Source organism: Callorhinus ursinus, unplaced genomic scaffold (assembly GCF_003265705.2).
Source record: "Callorhinus ursinus isolate GAN/ISIS: 27379988/994484 unplaced genomic scaffold, GSC_fseal_2.0 scaffold11, whole genome shotgun sequence".
In the NCBI taxonomy this organism is placed as follows: Eukaryota; Metazoa; Chordata; class Mammalia; order Carnivora; family Otariidae; genus Callorhinus; species Callorhinus ursinus.
Window position 1 is genome coordinate 36861230 of NW_027397073.1, and position 9308 is coordinate 36870537.

The following is a 9308-nucleotide window of genomic DNA, read 5'->3' on the forward strand; positions in this document are numbered from 1 at the left end:
GTCATTTGGTCTTAAAAAGCAATAAAATTTTGATAATACTACAACATGGATGAAAGTTGAAAACATAATATAAAATATAAATAAAATAAGTGAAACACAAAAAGAGAAATATTGTATGATTCCATTTATATAAAGTACCTAGAATGGCAAATTATAGAGACAAAATAGACTAGTGGTTACCAGGGCTGAGGGAAGAGAGGAATGAGGAGTTAATGAGTACAGAGTTTCTTTGTTACAGAAACAGTTCTGGAAATGTGTAGTGTGATGGTTGCACAACATTATGTATGTATTTAATAATACTGAATTATACATTTAAAAATGGTTAAAATGGTATGGGGCGCCCGGGTGGCTCAGTCGGTTAAGCATCAGACTCTAGATTTTGGCTTGGGTAGTGATCTCGGGGTCGTGAGATCAAGCCCTGCATTGGGCTCTGCACTCAGCATGGGGTCTGCTTGAGATGCTCCCCTCTCCTTCTGCCCTCCCCCCACTCATGCTCTCTAAATGAATAAATATTTTTGAAAATGGTTAAAATGGTAAATTTTATGTATATTTTGCCACAATTAAAAACAAAAGCACTGAAGGAAACAAGAAGGAAATTACTTTTATATAATCCCTGCCCTAATAAGGTTTATATTCTAGCAAAAGTAGAAGCAAAAACCCTATGGAATGAATGTTGTAGAAAGGCAGAGGGTCTGAAAGATAAAATCCAGACAAGTGTTTGGTGAAAGCACCGACTGAATGTAAGCCCAAATATGTTCTCTTTGCTACTAATATTGAGGGTGGGCAATGATGAGACTATACCAGCAGCCCTAGATTTGGAGGGACTATATGCATAACAGATCCAGACAGCTAGTAAATAATATTAAAATTAGTTTTAATTTCCATCTTGAATACAAAGTATTTCCTTGTGGGGCCCCTGGGTGGCTCAGTCGGCTAAGTGACCGACTACTGATCTCAGCTCAGGTCTTGATCTCAGGATTGTGAATTCAAGCCCTGTGTTGGTCTCCACACTGTTTGTGGAGTCTACTTTAAAAAAAAAAAAAAAAGGTATTTCCTTGTATAACACTATATGCTAAATCAATTATTGATTACTGAAATTTTACCTAAAGGATGTATCTTCTTATTTGGGTCTCTTAATCTTACTTGAATTTGAATTTAGCTCCGATTAACTAGCTTGTCTTCAGCTGAAGGATTATTTTTATTCAGAGGCTAGAATGACATTGGTTGGCAATATGTGGGAACTTTAGTGTCCAAGCTAATGATCAGCTGGGTAGACATCTGTTATCTTTTCCTATGTCTCTTGGCTGTCTCCAGTATACTGCAGGAGTTGTCAGGATGCTAGGTGGAATATCACCATTTGGACGGGTCAGTGGGGCTGCATCAGAACTGGATTACTCCATTAGACTTCGCTTTTATTCATTGACTATTAGCAGTCTTGTCACCTAAGTGGTTTTACAGTTTGACCTCTCAATATCCATTCAACTCCAAATGATTAATCTAAGCCAGTTATGGTAATCCTCTTCCACCTGCAAGTGATTTTGATTTAGGAATGGGCATATCGGGGCGCTTGGCTTAGTTGGTTCAGCGTCTGCCTTTGGCTTAGGTCATGATCCCAGGGTCCTGGGATCGAGCCCCGCATCGGAATCCCTGCTCAATGGGAGTCAGCTTCTCTCTCTTTATCTGCCTCTCTCCGTGCTCATGCTCTCTCTGTCTCTCAAATAAATAAATTCTTAAAAAAAAAAAAAAAGGAATGAGCGTATCATCTAATCTGGGTCAATGAGACATGAGGGGAAACCTGTTTTATGGTTTCCAGGAAAAGTCTGCTTCCTCTAAAAAAGAGACATAGAAGAGATGATACATTTCTATGTCCAGATGTTGCTGTGAATGGCTATGGTGTCAGGGAATGCTGCAACAGCTGACAGACGAAGCTGACCCATGGAGGAAGGAGCTAAGAAACCTACAGAGAAGCGGGACTCAAGTCCTGATGCCCCGTTCCTTGAAATACTTACATTAGAAAAGAAGAAAGGTTTAAAATCAGTGACCTAATTATCCACCTTAAGAATCTGGGGGAAGTCCACAATAGCCAAAGTATGGAAAGAGCCCAGATGTCTATCAACAGAAGAATGGATAAAGAAGATTTGGTATATATATATATATACAATGGAATATTGTTCAGCCATCAAAAAATGAAATCTTGGGGCGCCTGGGTGGCTCAGTCATTAAGCGTCTGCCTTCGGCTCAGGTCATGATCCCAGCGTCCTGAGATCGAGCCCCAGGTTGGGCTCCCTGCTCAGTGGGAAGCCTGCTTCTCCCTCTCCCACTCCCCCTGCTTGTGTTCCCTCTCTCTCACTGTCTCTCTCTCTCTGTCAAATAAATAAATAAAATTTAAAAAAAAAGAATCCGGGGGAAAAAAAAGAATCTGGGGGAAAAAGTTAAAGAGGAGTTTAAAACCAAAGTAAGTAGAAGGGACACAATGATAAAAATAAAACAGAAACTCTGGTTCCAGGAAGGTAGAGTAAGCACATTCCACTCTGTCTCTCTTCACAGAGAGATTCCCACAGAATGCTGGACTGAGTGAATGAAGCAGCTCCCTGAGGGCTCCTCAAAGTAAATAATAACCAGCTAGTAAGTACTAGAATTTTGAAGTTCCACTGAACTGCTTTGAATTTATCCTTTTTTCCTTCTTGGTATCTCCTAGCCTAGACTCCACCTCCTAGTGGGAAACCCAGATGTGCACACAGAGAGAGAACAGGAAGAATTCCAAGAGAAATATTCTGTGTCTGGCTTAAGCTGTAGGAAAAGGGCTCCTAAGGGTCAGAAAGAATGGGGGAAATCCCATATCTTTTTTTTTTTTTAAGAGAGAGTGAGGTGGGAGAGGGGAAGAGGGAGAGGGAGCTAGAGAATCTTAAGCAGGTTCCATGCGCAGTGTGGAGTCCGACACGGGGCTTGATCTCACAACCCTGAGATCACCACCCAAGCCAAAATCAAGAGTCAGACATTTAACTGACTGAGCCCCCCAGGACTTGATCTCACAACCCTGAGATCACCACCCAAGATGAAATCAAGAGTCAGATGCTTAACTGACTGAGCCACCCAGGCACCCCAATCCCATATCTTTTTTTCTTCATTAGACTTCTCTCCTACCACAGCCTCCAGGCAATACTATGGCTCTGGTAGCAGCAGCAACACAGCAATGGCAAGGGGTCTCAGGGAAGTCACCTTAAACTCAGAGGGAGGAGAACCCTTAGCTCTGACAAGAGGAGCTGTGGTTCCAAGAGCAAGGTGCCAATCCCCGTGGCTTTTATTCTGTGTCCTATCACTGACTGACCAGGGTGCAGATGTAGTTGAGAGAAGTCAACAGCAGAGCAAGGAAACGAAAGCCCGAGCTTTCTAGCTGGAAGACTACTAGCGGGGGCCTCGGGGAGCCAGAAAATGTTGAGTTTATTGCAAAGAGTAGAGAGATCAAGTGTAATCCCTAAAAGTAATGTCTGAACACCTCTGCTCACCTCTAAAGGGCACATGCGTGGATCTGACCCTAAAGAGCAGGGCACAGGGATTGAGAACTGAGCTCCAGGGTAGACTACTTCCCCAGATCCAGACTGGCCACCAGGTGGCATGCACAAAGGACTGGAAATGTTAGAAAACTGAACTGACTTTGGAACAACAGCCCACCCAGAACCTGTGGCCTGACCCTTGTGGCCTGACCCTACCTGGGGCAACTGCCTGCTAAAACAAATCAACTTTCTGTTTAGGGTTTAAAAGGATACCCAGAATCTGATAACATAGTATCAAAATGTGTGAGATACAATGCAAAATTATTAGGCATAGGAAGAACCAGGAATATCTCAATTTGCAAGGAAAAAGAAAGTCAAATTATGTCACTGCCTAAATGACACACATGTTAAAATTGTCAGAAAAAGACTTTAAATCCTGTATTATAACCATGCTTAAGTAAGGGTGAGTGAATGGAAAGAGGAAACATCAGGAAAGAAATCAAAAATATAAAGAAGACACAAATAGAAATTTTATAGCTGAAAAAGAAAACAACCAAAGTAAAATATTCCCTGGATGAGCTCAGTAGAAGAAATCAAATGACAGAGGAAATACTCACTTATATAGATCAACAGAAATTACCCAATTTAAACAACACTGGGACTAACAGATTGAAAAACAAAATTCTTAATGAACATAGGCACAAAAGTCCCCAACAAATACTGCCAAATTGAATTCAGCAATGTATAAAAAGAATAAAACACCTGGACCAAGTGGGGTTTATCCCAGGACTATAAGGTTGGCCCAGTATTCAAAAATCAAAGTAATCTACCAGATGAGCCAGTTTCAAAGGAAAAACCACGTGGTCATATCAACTGATGCAGAAAAAGTACTTGACAAAATTCATCATCCATTTATGTTACAAATAGAAGGTAACTTCCCTGGACTGATAAAGTGCATCTGTTAAAAACCTAGAGTTCACCACACACCAATTAGAAAGGCCAAAATGTGAAACACTAACAACACCCAATGCTGCCAAAGATAAGGAGCAACAGGAACTCATTCATTGCTGGTAGGAATGCAAAATGGTATGGGCACTTTGGGAGACATTTTGGCAGTTTCTTACAAAACCAAACACACACTCACCTTATGATTCAGCAATCATGCCCTTAGTATTTACCCAAAGGAGCTGAAAATGTACATTCACACAAAAACTTGTACACAGATATTTATAGCAGCTTTATTCATAATTGCCAAAACTTGCAAGCAACCAAGATGTCCTTCAGGAGGTTTTGAAAGGATGCATCAACTGTGGTACATACAGACAATGGAATATTATTCAGTGCTAAAAAGAAGTGAGCTATCAAGCCATGAAGAGACATGGAGAAACCTTAAGTGCATGTTACTAAGTGAAAGAAGTCAATCTGTAAAGACTGCATACTCTATGATTCCGCTATATAGTGGACTTCCTGGAAAAGGCAAAATTATGAAGACAAAAAGATCAGTCGTTGCCTGGGGATGGGGGAGATGAAATAGGGAAAGCACAGAGGATTTTTAGAGCAGTTAAAATATTCTGTATGAGGGCGCCTGGGTGGCTTAGTCAGTTAAGTGTCTGCCTTCAGTTCAGGTCATGATCTCAGGGTTCTGGTATTGAGTCCAACATCTGGCTCTCTGCTCAGCGGAGAGTCTGCTTCTCCCTTTCACTCTCCCTCTGTGCTCTCCCTCTCTCTGAAATAAATAAATAAAATATTTTTTAAAAACTCTGTATGAAATCATAATAATGGATGTATGTCATTAATCATTTGTCCAAACCCATAGAATGCATAATACAAAGAGTGAACTCTAAGGTAGAACATGGACTTTGGGTGATTATGATGTGTCAATATAGGTTCATCCTTGGTAAAATATGTACTGTTCTGATGAGTGATGTTGATAATGGGGAAGGCTATGCATGTATGGGGGCTGAAGGTATATGGGAAATCTCTCCACCTCCCTCTCAATGTTGTAAACCTAAAACTGCTCTAAAAAAAAAAAGTCTTATACAAAACAAAACAAAAACCCTAGAGTCAATATCATACTCAGTTATGAAAGACTGAATCCCTTCCCCCTCTATGACTGGGAAGAAAGAAATTATGTCCGGTCTTTCCATTCCTACTCAACATTGTATTGGAAGTCCTAACCAGTGCAATAAAGCAAGAAAAGGAAAGGAAATATAGTTTGGAAATTAAGAAATAAACTTTCCCTTTTTGTAGATAACATGATTATCCACATAGAAAATTCCACTGAATCTATAAAAAAGCTTCTAATGGAGTTGTGATGGTTCATTTATGTGTCAACTTGACTGGGTTAAGGGATGCCCATAGAGCTGATAAAACATTATTTCTGGGTATGTCTGTAAAGGTATCTCCAGAAGAGATTAGCATTTAAATCAGTAAACTGAAGAAAGAAGTTCATCCTCACCAATACAGGTGGGTATTATCCAATCCCTTAAGAGCCTAAACAGAACTAAAAGGCAAAGGAAGGGCAATTTTGCTCTCTTTGCTTTACCTGAGACATCCATATTCTCCTGCCTCTGGGTCAGTAACCAGACTGAATTATATCACCAGGTTTTCTGGTTCTCCAGTTTGCAGACAGCCGACTGTGGGACTTCTCAGCCTCCATAAGTGCATGAGCCCATTCCTCTAATAAATCTCTTTATATATATGTTATATACCCTTTGCTTCTGTTTCTCTGGAGAACCCTAATTAATACAGGAGTTTGTCAAGGTTGTAGGATAAAAGTCAATACACAAAAGTCTATTGCAGTTGACCCTTGAACAATGTGGGGTTTGGGGCACCAAACCTCCTGCATAGTCAAAAATCCATATATAATTTTTGACTCCCCCAAAACTTAACTACTAATAGCCTACTTTTTGACCAGAAGCATTACCTATAATATAGTCAATTAACACATATTTTGTATATATATTATATACTATATTCTTACAATAAAGTAAGCTAGAGAAAAAAATGGTTTTAAGAAAATCATAGGGAAGAGAAAATACATTTGCAGTACTGTGCTGCAATTAAAAATTTTTAAAAATTTTAAAAAATCAAAGAAGATCAAAATGAATGGCAAGATATAGTGTATTAGGGATTGATGGATTCAATATAATTAACATGCCAATCATCCATAAATTGATCAATAGATTTAACGCAATTCTGATAGAAATTCCAGTACAATATTTTTGTAGATATAGGCAACTAATTCTAAAAGTTGTATGGAGTGCAAAATGAACTAAATCTTTGAAATAATTTTGAAAAAGAAAAACAAAGTTGGAGGATTCACGCTACCAGATTTTTAATTATTATAAAGCTATAGTAATCAAGGGTATGGTATTATCAAAGAGATAGACACATAGATCAGAATAATAGGCTAGAGAGTTTGGAAATAGACCCACAGAAATATGGCCAATTCATTTTTTTTTAAAGATGAAAAGGCAGGGGGCCTGGGTGGCTCAGTCAGTTAAGCGTCTGCCTTTGGCTCAGGTCATGATCCCGGAGTCCCGGGATTGAGTCCTGGGACCGAGCACCACGTTGGGCTCCCTGCTCAGTGGGGAGTCTGGTTCTCCCTCTCCCTCTGCTCATGCTCTCTCTCTCTCATTCACTCTCTCTCTCAAATAAATACACAAAATCTTAAAAAAAAAGATGAAAAGGCAATTTAATGGAAACAAACTATGATAGCTGCAGAAAAATACTACTCAGCAATAAAATGAAATGAACAATGGAGACATGCAATAACACGGATGAATCTCAAAGGCATTACACTGAATGAAAGGTATGTAAAAGTTTATATACTTTGTGATTCCATTTATATTACACTCTGGAAAAGTCAAAACTATTTTTTTTTTTTTTAGATTTTATTTATTTATTTGACAGAGAGAGACACAGCGAGAGAGGGAACACAAGCAGGGGGAGTGGGAGAGGGAGAAGCAGGCTTCCCACGGAGCGGGGAGCCCGATGCGGGGCTCGATCCCAGGACCCTGGGATCATGACCTGAGCTGAAGGCAGACGCTTAACGACTGAGCCACCCAGGCGCCCCTTGATGGATAATAAATTAGTTGTTGCTACGGGTTAGGGATGTAGACAAGTTGTGAGTACAGCCTGAGGAAGTTTTATGGAATGATGGAACTATTCTGCATTGTGATTTTGGTGTTAGTTTCACAAATCTATACATGTATTAAAATTCATAAAGCTATATGCCAAAACAAGAGTCAATTTTACTGTATGTTGTTTTTAAAAAAGAACTCCATGAAATAGACAACAAATAATTGAGCAAATAAACAAAGCCAAAAGTTGATTCTTTGAAAAATTAGTAAAATTGATGAATTAGAAGCAAACTGATAAAGAAAAGCAAACCAAAAATTACCAATTTTAGGAATGAAAGAGGGGACATCACTACTAATCCAATAGACATTAAAAGGATATTAAAGAAGTAGTATGAACAACTTTATGCCAATAAATTTGACAACCCCTACATGAATTAGAGAAATTTCTTGAGGGACACAAACAACTTCCTCTTACATCTCATTGACTAGAACTGAATCACATGGCCATTCCTAGCGGTCAGGGAGGCAAAGTGAGTATCTGGCAAAGAGAAACAAAATGGTCATGGAGGGCTTAGTTCAATCACAGCTTACTCTCTGTGGCTGGCCACAGGGTTGCCCCCTCCAATCAAAAAAATCGGGAATATATTAGAAGTAATGGCGAGTACTTTTTTTTTAAAAGATGTATTTGAGAGAGAATGAATGAACGTGCACACCAGCGAGCAGGGGGAGGGGTGGAGGGAGAGGGAGACAAGCCGACTTCCTGCTGAGCGGGCAGCCAAGAGAAGGGCTCCATCCCAGGACCCTGAGATCAAGACCTGAGCTGAAATCAAGGGTGAATGCTTAGCTGACTGAGCCACCCAGGTGCCTGGAGAGTGTTTTATGTAGGGAGTTAACAATGCCTGCCACAGGCTTTTAGCCACTTGCAGTCAAAAGGCTCCTAGTTCAGTGCACTTATTGGCTAAAACAGAATCTTTAACCAATGTATTTTAAATGCCCAGACAGAAATACTTCTGAACCGAGGGGAATGCCTGAGAACTTCAAAATAATTGTTACAGAAAAGCCTAGAAGAGGTTATGATTATTCTTGGATGAAATCTGATTAAAACCAGGTCTGAGAGCTGTGCTTTCCTTGCAATGTGAAAAGTTTTCTTACTTTTCTTCCTCCATCTCTGGGTGCCTCTCTTCCCCTTCAGCACACTTCCTCATGGCATTCTGTTTTTCTTTTACTGGAGTACTTCTCTACTGCCTTATAAATACTTGTTTTGTTTGTTTGTTTGTTTGTTCATCTCCTAAACAAGACAGTAATGTTAAAAGAAGGAATCATGACTTCACTGTAGTCATGTCTAGGTCTCTGGAACCCAGGTAGTATCTACCTGGTTTTTGTTTTTGTTTTTTTCCATTATGTAATGAATGAGATGCTTTCAAAGCAAGGTCAAAAGATTTAGCTGGTAAAGAAACAATGAGCCTTTTTTAGATTTAGACAGATCAGTACCTACATAGACAGTGAAACCAAGAGTAGCCAAAAGGTGCCAGCTATTGTCTCACACTAAAATGATAACACCAAAACAAAAGGAGTCAGATGACTTCAACTTGAGGTGTGGAATGGCTTGTTGCTAAGGGGCTAATGCTGTGCTGTGTCAGGTGAAGCAGACAGCCTCATCACAACCCAGGAAGAAATGAAGAACCGCAGCCTCCTCGGAAGACAGGGACAGGAGTGGTCAATGGCCTTA